This window comes from Hypanus sabinus, chromosome 5 (genome assembly GCF_030144855.1).
Source record: "Hypanus sabinus isolate sHypSab1 chromosome 5, sHypSab1.hap1, whole genome shotgun sequence".
Taxonomy (NCBI): Eukaryota; Metazoa; Chordata; class Chondrichthyes; order Myliobatiformes; family Dasyatidae; genus Hypanus; species Hypanus sabinus.
In genome coordinates this window covers 155,925,008-155,937,055 of record NC_082710.1, presented here as the reverse complement: position 1 = coordinate 155,937,055, position 12,048 = coordinate 155,925,008, and the positions used below count along the sequence as shown (strand labels likewise).

Here is a 12,048-nt window from a genome sequence, read left to right as displayed (position 1 = left end):
AGGTAGATATTCATGGCTCCAACAGGACCAGAACTGATTTGCGAGTGCCTGAACCTGTCTCCATTGCTTTGTTTACAAGTCCTTGTCTCAGAAGTCCCCAGGTGGAGGGGGAACTCCTGCCTTCTGTGTAAGAAGCATTGATGGCGAGAGTATGAAGGGGCTTTCCAGGTCGGAAGACTCAGGTAGGAGTGGTCACGCATTTATAATGGCTGTGACCTCTGCCATTAGTGTGCACAGTACTTCATTGGTCAGTCGGGTGCGTTGCTGCAGAAACACTGAATCAAGGATTCTTCAGGTGATGCCAATCATCCACTCCCAAAAACCTCCCGTGTGAGAGCCATGTGGTGTGTTGAATTCCCAGTTGCATCCCTGCTCACTGAGGTAACTTTGCACCGTTTTGTCCAACCCAAGCTCCTTGGATGCTCCAACAAAGTTTGTCCCGCAATCAGATCTTAACTGTTTTGCAGGGCCTCTTAGTGTAAAGAAGCACCTGAGAGTGTTAATGCAGCTGAATGTATCTAAAGATTCGATTATCTCAATATGCATTGATCTCAAACTCATGCAGCTGAACATGATGGCCCACAATTTGCTCTCTGCTTGTCCTCCTCTGGTGCATCTAGTGGTGATGGTCCAGGGAGCAAATATATCGAGCCCCACATACATAAAAGGAGGGCAGGCTTTGAGGCGTTCTGGTGGGAGGTCCGCCATACGTTGAACTTCCCGGTTCCCTCGCAGTTTCCGGCAGGTTACACAACTGTGGGGTACTGAATTGATCAGTGTTTTGCCTCCAGTCCCGCTGCCCTGATTTTTCCTTCCGTCAAGTGACAGCCTTGATGCCTTACCAGTTCGTGGTGATGGTGCGTGAGCAGTAAGGACACAGGACTGTCTTTGGGTAGGATTACTGGACTCTTTTTTGCAGCTGAAAGGTGAAAGTGTATTAATCAGCCTCCAATGCAAATAAGATCATTCTCCAGGATCAGGCTGAGTTTCCTCAAAGGGCTGTCCTTTGGTTTTGGTTTGTTAGCTTGGAGGGCTGAAAGCTCCTTTGCAAAAGCTGCTCTTTGTTGCTTTAAGGATGACATCCTCTGCCTGGGCCAATTTGCCTGCAGTGTGAGGTAAGTCACGTTTGTGCCATGCCTTGCATTCACTATTTTGGGATGAGTGTTTGTGAGATCTGGCCATGTGGATGAGGAACACAAATCCTCTCACTAAGGAATTCAAGGTGGAGAACCGCTGAAAGCGTTCGATGGTACGTATTGATTCTTGCAGGTAGGTGACACCGGTTTGTATTTGCGGCCGAATTTCCGAGTCTCTTTCGGGTTCGATCAGCTCAAGTGTCTTGCTTGTTTGAGTTTTTTCCACTGGTGGAGCAAGTTTATTATCGTGCTCAGTTTGAGCAAAGACTGACGGTCCTAGTGTCTTATCGGTTACTTTACTACGCTTGTTAAAGCCTTGCTGTGCTTCCTTGATACATATAAAGCTTGTGCAAGGTTGAAAAATTGAATGGATGCCACTCTCTGGCACGTTGGTCTTGAGCATGTTAACTGATGGTTTGTGTACTTTGCCAAGGCACACCTCTCCTATTACCACCCAGCCTAGATCAAGGTGTTGGGTGAAGGGGGCATCGTGTGGTCCATTGACCAGCTGCCTGACATTCTGCACCCTGAGAACGTCTCTTCCAGGAGTATGTCTGCTTTTGGATCCATTTCTGGTATGTGTTTGGCAATGTGGTGGAGATGCGGCTGGTGTAGCACTTCGCTTGGCGTCGGAATCACGGTGAGATTATTCAAGCTTTCATTGCGCTCCAAGAGTGGAGGGGGACAGATCACATCATTACCATCCAGCGACTCGAGCTGTATGCCTTCAGCCTTCCTGCCATATGTTTCTACGCTGCCTGAGCAAGTTCTAAGGTAATATGGGAACTGATTACTCTCTACATTGAACAAGTCGAAGAACTCTGATCTAACTAGTGAGCATTTGCTTTGATCCTCCAGAATTACACTGGCTTTGATGGCCTTGTCTTTGGCTCCCTTAGGGTATACCTTAGTGAGGCAGATCTTTGAGCAAGAATAGCTTCACTGACCTTGACAGCAAACTTCTGTGCAGCTCAAGCTAACAACAGTTGTATTGCAGTGATCCTCTCCCTCCCCACTGTCCACTTGCGATGGTGAAGGAGTGTTGCCTGTTTGTGGTGACGGACTGGGATGCATGGCCCCATCATGATTAGTGCTGTTGCATTCAGAGCCCTTTAAGGGGAAGGTACACTCTCTAGCAAGGTGAGAGGTGGAGGAAGAACATTTAAAACATTTTCTTTTCTCCTTGAAAAGGGCCTTTCTCTCGTCAAAGTGTTTTTTTCTATACGGTCTGCATTTTTGAGGGGGTGGGGATTGTTGTGCAATGGACAATTCTTGCTAGGGTCATTGTTAGTTGTGGAGACTTCAATCTTATGCACTGAGACAGGTGTATTGATGTTAAAATTGTTCAAAGTGGATTTGACTAGTTTGGTGTGAATTGTACTGTTACCTGGACTCATGAAGCTAGGGTCGTTTTGCTTCTTCGCCTCCTTACACTCAAACCTAGTGAAATACTTAAAGGGAGGTAATCAACCACCATTCTTTTCCTTGTTCTCTGAGCCAACAGACACCCACCTTTCATGCAGCTTAAATGGAAGTTTGTCCACAATTGCTCCAATTCCGTATGAAGTATCTAGGTATGACAGGCCAATTAAATAGCCATCTTCTTTAGCGCCTTCAATCTCCATGAGTAAATCTCCAAATTCTGTTAGTTTAGTGTGGTCCTTGGATGACACTCTAGGAAAATTTTCCAGCCATTGAAATAGTGCCATTTCAATAATTCCAGGGACCGCATAGCACTCACCTGTTCACATGATTCTTTTCCCAGCCATTTAGTCATAAGGTCCAACTCTTGAATTGCTGTGAGCTGGACTCCGCCAGTTGCACTGGTGAATGAGGAGTACCATGCATGGTACTTTCAGGCTTATCGTCAAACTGGTATAGTCCTGAATTGACAAGATCTCGTTGTGCTAAATACTGTGCCAAGGGTTCTACTGCTGGTAGCGTGCTGGCTGGGGGAATATGTCAGCGGGCATATGACTGAGCGTATACATCCGTTATGGGATTTGCTGCTCTGACTTCAGCCTCTGCCTCTTCTCTCATCAAATCTGGTAAGTTTGGTGTCGAGAAGTATTTGTCGTCAGCCCTTTCATTCTTGAGTTCATCACAAGGTTGCAAGCGTAAATTATCTTCCCCAGTTGAACGCACTACAATTAGGCTTCCCTGTGACTTCTCATGGAATGGGACATCAACACGTAAGTATGGAGAGGTAGAATGAATCTTCAGGTCCATTTGTGATTTGACATATTTGCTAGTGCATTCCAATTTGGTCCTTTCTGATATAAATTTTACTGCTTCATCTTCATTGCTGCATTTCTTCAGCACTTTCTAACATTTCTGCTTCCATGATGGCTGCATCGGCATCTCAGTGGAGCACCAGCACTTCTAACTCTGCTTCTATCCTTACCTTTTCCAACTGCTTTTCGACTTCTCTGGCAGCCTTTTCCAATTTTCTGGCAGCCCTTTCCAATTTCAGTTTTGCTTCTTAGTCAGCATATTGACACTCACACCTTGGCAGCTCCTGCTTTAGCTCTGCGAGGGCAGCCACACTTGTTGATACCCTACTGCTCCTGGTGCTGGATGGCAATGATTTAATGCTTGATCGCGTGGCCATCATACCACTTGTTGAAACACCAAATAATGCTGCCTTTTCACTGTAGTGTTCTCGTGCAGTGTGTAGAAACTCTGACTAACACCAAGTTAAACTGAAGTCAATGAGGACAGGATCGCAGTAATATTAACCGTTTTCTGTTCACTCTTCCACATTAACGTATGGTGAAAACTGTTGATAAAATAATACAAAATATATGCACTATCTGTATCCTTCTTGGCATCACATTTACATCATAAATACTTGTAAAAGTAAAACTACAACAAACCATATTACATTAAAGTCTCATTAAAGTATAATGTACAGTCAGAATCTACCTACACCATCAACAACTTTAAATACACTTCAACACAAACTTTACAGAAACGCTTTCAATAGCGTAAGAAAATAAACTTTCTCAATCATCATTTCTTTTAACAGAATCAGCGTTAACATTTTTACTTCAACATATCAACAGTCATATCAACTCACGGCGTTGCTTTTATGATGTTTCTAAGTGCGTAGAAATTGAATTTTTCTCACTTTGATCCTGCAACCACAAGCCCCCACCTTCCCGTTTCTCCGAACCCAGTATTTACCCACAAGATGTGACGAAACTGGGTGTGACATCATCACATGCCGCAATACATCACAGATAATGAATTTACCTTCAACAACTGCAACATAGTTATCAACCTTAACTTTAGAAAATAATTACTAATGAATTATTCAAAGTGAAGATGTAATAAAGCTAAGTAAATGCCTTAAGGGCAACACAGTGGTCTTGGCAGAGCATTCCACAGACATTCCATACTCACTGGCTAAAATAAACTTGCTCCTTCCCTCTGCTGTAAAAGATCACTGCTCAATTTTGAGGCTATGCTCTCTAGATCTGGATAACCCCACCACAGGAAACATCCTCTCCACATCGACCTGATGTCGTCCTTTCAACATTCAGTAGGTTTCAGTGAGATCCCCCTGTATTTTTCTGAATTCCAGTGAGTACAGGCCCAAAGCTGCCAAATGTTAATGTTCCTCATATGTTACTCCCTTCATTCCTGGAATCATTCTTGTGAACCTCTTCTAGACTCTCTACAATGAAAATGCATCCTTTCTGAGATATGGGGCCCCAATACTGTTGGCAATACTCCAAGTGCAACCTGAGTAGTGTCTTATAAAACCTCAGCATCATCTCCTTACTTTCCACATATTCTATTCCCCTTGAAATAAAGGCCAACATTGTATTTGCTTTCTTTACCACAGACTCAATCTGTACATTAACCTGCTGGGAGTCTTGCACGAGGACTCCTAATTCTCTCTGAACCTCTGAAGTTTGAAATTTCTACCCATTTAGATAATAGTCCACACTATTGTTCCTTTTATCAAAATGCATTATCATACATTTCCCAACACTGCATTCCTTCTGCCATTTCTTTGCATAATCTTCCTTTCCTTATCAATCTTTTTATTAATTAAAAAAAATGTATGAACAAGAGAATTATCTCAAATATCTATATTGATAACAGTACATATAAAAGGTAAAATAAACATTATCAAGACCATACATAGTATTAATCTAATAGTATATAATAAAAGAAAAGGTAATCAATTCTCCTCCTATCCTTTCATAAAAAGAAAAAAAACAGATAAAGAAACTTCTATAATTTTATATACATAAAAAAGCCTGACTATTCTCTATAAGCAAAAAAAAAAGAAAAAAAAGAAAAAGAGGAAAAAAGGGACTGGGCACCCCATACTGACAGTAAAAGCAAGAAAAAAAAGAGAAACTTTCTGATCAAATCCAAAGTTTCGAAAAAGTAATTGGAAGAGCAATAAATCAAGCTATATGAAAATATTGAATAAAAGGTTGCCAGGTTTCTTCAAATTTAAAGGAGCTATCAAATGTCTGACTTCTTATTTACTCTAAACTTAGACAGGACATAATGGAGGAAAGCCATTAAAAAAACAGGAGATGGATTAGAGTCCTTCTATTTAAGCAAAATGGCTTTCCTAGTTGTAATAGCTATCATCCGTTGAATGGAAACTGGAATATATACTGCTTCTGGTGGAATGATCCCAAAAAATTGCTGTAAATAAATTCGGTTGTAGGTCCAAATTAAAGACTTTTGATAAAGTTTTAAAGACATCTTTCCAAAAATTATCTATCTTGATACAAGACCAAAACATATGAGTTAAAGTAGCTACCTCAATATTACATCTGTTGCAAATAGAATTAATATTAGGAAAGATATGGGCTAATTTATCCTTTGACATATGTGCTTGATGTACTACCTTCAACTCTATCATGGAATTACGGGCACAAATAGATGAAGTATTTACCAAATGAAAAACATTATCTCATTGATTATCTGAAAATGACTCTCAAAATTCCAATTCCCACATACCTTTAACTTTATCATTAGGTATTTTTCACAAATTCAATAACCATTTATATTTTATAACTATCAGTCCTTTTTGAAATGGTTTAACCTGAAAAAAAGTATCTATCATATTGGGTAAATAAGCAGAGGGAAAATTTGGAAGTAAACTACATAAAAAATTCCTAATTTGTAAATATCTAAAAATGTGTGCATTAGGTAAGTCATATTCATCCACTAACTGAGTGAAAGACATTAAACAATCCCCATAAACAAGTCTTAAAAAGTTATAATTCCTTTGGTTTTACAAATTACAAAGGTCTGATCAGAAATTGATGGTTTAAAAAATAATTAAGATAGATTTTACTAGAAAGAACAAAGTTATTACAAACAAAAAAATCTATGAAACTGAAACCAAATTCATAATGTATGTTTAATAATGGGATTGAGGCTTCAACTGCCAATCTTAGAAAGCAAAAAAGGAAAAGGAGCTCCCAGTAAAATGGCCAAAGAATACTGCTTCACTGAGTTTTTCTCCAAATCCATCCAAAAAGGACAGTCATGTATGTCTGAATAATGAATCCAAAATGAAATATATTGAATATTAATTGTCCAGTAATACATTCTAAAATTTGGCAAAACCATACCACCACGCTTTTTCAAATTTCTGCAATAGAGGTTTATTCAATCTAGGATTTTTTTTAATTCCAAATATAAGATAGAATTTTAGAGTCTATTCTATCAAAAAAAAGTTTAGGAACAAAGGAAAGGATTACCTGAAATACATATGAGCACTTCGGTAACACTTTCATTTTAATAGCATTAATTCAACCAATTAATGATCATGTCATAGGAGACCATTTAGAGAGCATTTGTTGCACATATTCAATTAATGGAAGAAAGTTATATTTATACAGGCCCTTAAAATTTTTGTTAATTTTAATACCAAGATAAGTAAAGTTATTTTTAGCAATGCTAAAAGGAATTTGATCATATTGAACCAAATAGTTATTAATAGGAAATAACTGACTTTTGTGCAAATTTAATTTATATCCAGAAAAACTACTAAATTCAGAAAATATAGATAACATAGAAGGAATAGATTTCTTAGGATCTGAAATATAAACTAACAAGTCATCTGCATACAACAGAACCTTATGCACTTTATCTCCTCTCCTAATACCTCGAACATTATTGGAGTCCTGAAAAGCAATAGTAAGAGGTTCTAAAGCCAGATTGAATAACGGCGGACTAAGAGGTCAGCCCTGCCGGGTACCTCTGTATAGCCTAACTTAAGGAGATTTTTGATCGTTAGTTATAACTGCAGCCATAGGAGCTTGATAGGTCAACTTAAAACTGAAAATAAAACATGGACCAAAATTAAATCTTTCTAAAACCTCGAATAAATAAGACCATTCTACCCTATCAAAGGCTTTCTCTGCATCAAGGGAAGTAACACATTCAGATTCTTCAGATGGAGGGGAAAGAAAAATTTTCAATAATCTCCAAATATTAAAATATGAATATCAATTCTTAATAAATCCAGTTTGATCCATAGAAATAACTTTAGGTAAAAATTCTCATCTGTTAGCCAAAATCTTAGAAAGAATTTTGGAATCCACATTTAATAAGGGAATTGGTCTGTAAGAGGCACATTCAGATAGAAAGTTTTTTTGGGGGGGGGGGTCCCAGAGGATATAGAATTAGTGAAAATTTGGCATAAATGAAGTGTAGGTATTTCAGTAAAAACCTTAAAAAATTCTACCATAAATCCATCTGGTCCCGGAGCTTTACCTGATTGAAAAGAGGATATAGCCTTTGCTATTTCCTCTCGTTTAATAGGTACATCTAATGTATTCTTAGCTTGAATAGATATTTTGAATATATTCAATCTTTGTAAGAATCTATTCATAAAAGTAGTATTGGCTGGAAAATCAGATTTATAAAGTTTAGAGTAAAAATCCAAAAATACCTTATTAATTTCCTAACAATCTGAAGTTACACTTCTATCAGTTCTTCTTATTTTCAAAACCTGCCTTCTAGCCATAGGTTTGCTAAGCTGACTGGCCAACAATTTACCTGACTTATCCCCATGTAAGTTGACTTTCAGATTTCAAAAGCTGCCACTCAAAGGGAAAAGTCAAAAGAAGATCATGCTATGTTTGAAGTTCCACCCTTTCCTTATATAGTTCTTCATTAGGTGTTTCTGAATAAACTTTATCTATTTCTTTAATCCTATTAGTAATGACCAAAAGTTCCACTTTAGTTTTCCATCTTAAAGCTACTGAATATAAGATTATCTGTCCCCTAAGAAAAGATTGCATCGCATACCAAATAACCAAATTTAACATACCCTCAGTTGTATTTAATTAAAGAAAAATAGAGAAATATTCTCTTTAATAAAACTTATAAATGTGAATCATGCAGCAGTGTAGCATTAAATCTCCACTGAGATGCATTCCATATATTATCAGGGAACTTCAGTATTAGTTTCATGGGCAATAGTGTCATACGCACAGTCAGCAACAAATGGCACCAATTGCATGTCCAACAAGAAATAATCAATTCTTGAATATTTATGACGTACATGTGAAAAAAAATCCTTATCTTTAGGATGGAGAAATCTCCAAGTATCAGCCAAACCGTATTCTAGGAGAAAAGAGTTAATACAGGTTGCAGCTTTATTAGGAAGCGAAGGATTGGTTGATGACCTATCAATCGAAGGATTCAGACAACAGTTAAAGTCACTGTCCATGATCAACTTATAGTCATTTAAATTCGGCAACACAGAAAATAACCTCTTAAAAAATTCAGAGCTATCTACATTACATGCATACACGCACACCAAAGCCACCATTTGACCACATAACAAACCAGTGACAATTAAGTACTTCCAATTGAATCAGTGACAGATTTAAAATGTACAAATTGGATATTAAAATTAATAAAAATAGATACCCCTCTAACTTTAGTTACTGATGAAGTGTGAAACTGAGAGACCTCACAAAATTTTAAAAAATGGTTTTCATCCTCCCTACAGATATGGGTCTCTTGCAAAAAAATAATATTAGCTTGGAGTGTTTTTAATTTCTTAAAGACCTTTCTACACTTAATAGGTTCAAGCCATTCAGATTCCAAGAGATTATATTACTTTTATCAATATCCATAATAAGTCTTTAATTTAAGATTTTATAAAATAAGTTAAAGCACCAGCCAAACCTACAGGGAAGAACACATTATGGATTCGATCAGAAAGAAAAAAATATATGATTGACAGGATAACCTCTCAAGACGGCCCAGTTAAAAAAGCTTAAACTAATAGCCCCACCCCTCTCCCCCCCCCAAAGCCCAAAACCTCCAGTAGGTGGATGGCATGCTAAACTAAAATCCCTGAACCCCTGTATCCAATAGCCAGACTCTTCTTAAAAAGTTTTACGCTAATACCACGGACTAAAGACACAACAACAGATACATAAAGAAATAAACAAATTCCAAATATTTTGATATTGTGTCCAACAGAGGTTAGAACATAGTTAATAGCAGCCATCTTAAATTCATTTAATAAAAATTAATCATATATTCAAAAAAGATAGATCCAACCAAATAATATGTTACGACTAGTGTTAAAAAATAAAACAGTGAAAACGATGTCTGGCCAGACAAAAAAACTTAGATTAAACTTTCAACGATACAGCTACAAACGACTCCCAGCTAAGGATTAAGTCTTTAAGTTGCTTGCAAGACAGACTTAAACTCCTTTATAAATTTCCAAGCCTCTTCTGAGGAGTCAAACCGTTTTGGGTGAGTGTTAGGCAGGAAGATTCTTAAACAAGCTGGATAATGCAAAGAGGGATGACAGTTCTTCTTATTACATACAACCATCACCTCCCAATATTTAATTCTTTCTGCATAAACTCCTGGGGCAAGATCTTCAACTATACGAATCTTTACTGCATTATAAATTAGCTTCCCCCGCTTTCTAGCATCATGAAGAATTGCTTCTTTAGTAGCAAAGTAATGCAAACATACAATCACTGGGTGCGGTTTCATCTCCACCAAAGGCTTCAGGCGAAGGATTCTGTGAACTCTATCTATCATCAAAAGAGTTTCAAGTATCTCCCTAAAAAGCATATTCATAAAAAAATTTTAGTGGCTCACTGGTTTCCATGTCTTCAGGCAAACCCAGTATGCGTAAATTCATCTTACGAGTTCTGCTTTCCAGATCAATCATTTTCATTTTAGTTCTTAATAATTCCAAAGAAACCTCAACAATTTTTTTTTCCATAGTAGATATTTTTAATTCATGTTCTTTAATCAGTTGATTCATTGTCTCATGTTCTCTTCTGATTTAAGGGTCTGATATTGAAATTCCAGATTCCTTGAAGATTCCTGGACAGCAGAGATGGTTTTATCAAGCTTTTCATTAGCATTGCTCAGTTTATCAATCTCAGTGTCTACCATCCGATCTTGGTGTTAATATCTTGCATCAAAGAAAACATTCTTTCTGAAGTAGAGACTTCCTCTGTCTCCTTTGTTTGCTCCATTTCAGAAACAATTTTGCCACCTCTTAATTTGATTCCAGATTGGGTTCCAGCCATCATAATTAAATTGTACATCCTTCACTAAAAGTAATAAATCTTCAAAGTTTAAACAAAACTAGCAGTGGAAAGTAAGTTATAAAAGGAAGGAGTAGTGCCAAAACGCATCTTACTCCATGGGATGCTGAAAGGAGACTCTCTCTTTGCCTATTTTTCTAATTTGTCAAAGTCCTGCTGAAATCGTGTTGCTTCCTCAGCACTACCTACCCCTCTACCTATCATTGCAGCATCTGTAAGCTTTGCCACAAAGCCATCAATTCCATTTTCTAAATCATTGACAAACCATGTGAAAAGTACCTGTCCCAGTATTGACTCCTGAGGAACACCACTAGTCAGTGACAGCCAACCAGAAAGTCCCCCCTTTATTCCCACTCATTGCCTCCTACCTGTCAGCCATTCCTCTATTCTTGCCAGTATTTTTCCTGTAACACCACAGGATTTAATCTTGTTAAATAAATAATTTTACTGTATTTGGATATAAACTTCTGGTCTCAACAGAGCACAGAATATGGACATACATAGTGCTAAAAACTTTGTGAACCCTGTAGAAATATCTCTATTTCTGCATAAATATAACCTAAATGTGATCAGATCTTCACTAGAACTAGATAAAGAGAACCTAGTTAACTAAATAGCACATAAAACATATTTGTTCACTTATTTATTGAGAAAAATTATCCAATACTACATGTATTTCTTGGAAAATATATGTGAGCCTCCGGGATAATGCCTTCTACAAAAGCTATTTGGAGTCAAGTATTCCAATCAATGAGATGAGACTGGAGGTGTGAGTTGCAGAGGCACCATGCCCTATAGACCAGACATACAATGTCAGCTTACTGACAAAGCCTGGTCTTCTCAAGAAACGTCTGTTTATGTGCACCATGCCTTGATCAAAACAACTTTCAGAGGACCTTACCAGTAAAATTGTAGAGATAAATCAAGCTGGAAAAGGCTACAAAAGCATTTCTAAAGACCTGAGTGTTCAGCAGTCCACAGTAAGAGAAATTGTCTACAAATGGAGGAAAATTATTACTATTGCTACTTTCCCTAGGAGAGGGCATCCAGCAAATATCACACCAAGCGCACAATGTGCAATGCTGAAGGAGGTGAGAAAGAAAGGAAGGGTAATGACAAAAGACTGCAGAAAACCTTAAAACCCGTTAAGCCTCTGTTCATGTGTCGAATACAAGAAAATCACGAAACAACAATGGTGTACATGGAAGGACACCGTGGAGGAAACCACTGCTCTCCAAAAAACATTGGTGCTCTTAACAAGTTTGCAAAAGACCACCTGAATGCTTCCAGGGCAATATTGCAAGAACAGATGAGAAAAAACTGGAACTTTC

The 12,048-nt window shown here is 37.8% G+C and overlaps 1 protein-coding gene across 1 annotated transcript in view; it reads right to left on the bottom strand.

Moving 5' to 3' along the window:
* LOC132393798 (uncharacterized) overlaps positions 1-12,048 on the bottom strand; it is a 67,054-nt gene that overhangs the window by 7,432 nt on the left and 47,574 nt on the right. The window lies entirely within an intron of this gene.